The following is a 724-nucleotide window of genomic DNA, read 5'->3' on the forward strand; positions in this document are numbered from 1 at the left end:
AATATCTAATTATTATATTAATATTTAACTTACATTGGAAAGGTTTCCGTGACCTCTCCTCAGATCTCGGCAAAAAGTCTCACGATTTATTAGGCTTGTTTGAGATGCGCCTCGCTTTGCCTGAAATGTAGGTGAGAGTAGGCGGCTGCAATGAGGGGAGGAGTGAAATAAGCGCAGTCAAGACGGACAGTTCTGACCTCTCGAAGTGGAGCAGATACCAACTAGATCAAAGACAGATATCGCGTTATTCACACTCACGTGATGTGTTGCTAATAAACATGATATAATTTCAGTTGTGTTGCTTTTATATGAAAATAAATATGATGAACAAGACACTCAAAGTGCTTGCTATTTAATTCCATACGAAAGGTGTATTTATCATCCATTTTTACTTTAATACAAACATGTATTTTATATTTTTATAGAAACATGACAATCACATTATCTCACACAGAGATCGCACTGTCATAGTGTTTGGGAACATTCATGCATAATTTAAATACATAATCACATGAAATCAGATAAAAAAAAAATATTTTAGAAGAGAACGCAGCATCACAGGTGTCTGAACCAATGAGCATTAAGCTGTGTCGTCAGTCAGTCGTTTCCCATCATGCTTTTGATCAGCGCAGTCGGTGGAGAGCAACTGCGTTCGACTGCATAATCCAACACAGCCGCCTCGCCGTCGCGAGAGTTTTTTGGCACACGTCAGCATGACATCAGA

The sequence above is a fragment of the Sinocyclocheilus anshuiensis genome, unplaced genomic scaffold (assembly GCF_001515605.1).
Source record: "Sinocyclocheilus anshuiensis isolate Anshui unplaced genomic scaffold, SAMN03320099.WGS_v1.1 scaffold4510, whole genome shotgun sequence".
Lineage (NCBI taxonomy): Eukaryota > Metazoa > Chordata > Actinopteri > Cypriniformes > Cyprinidae > Sinocyclocheilus > Sinocyclocheilus anshuiensis.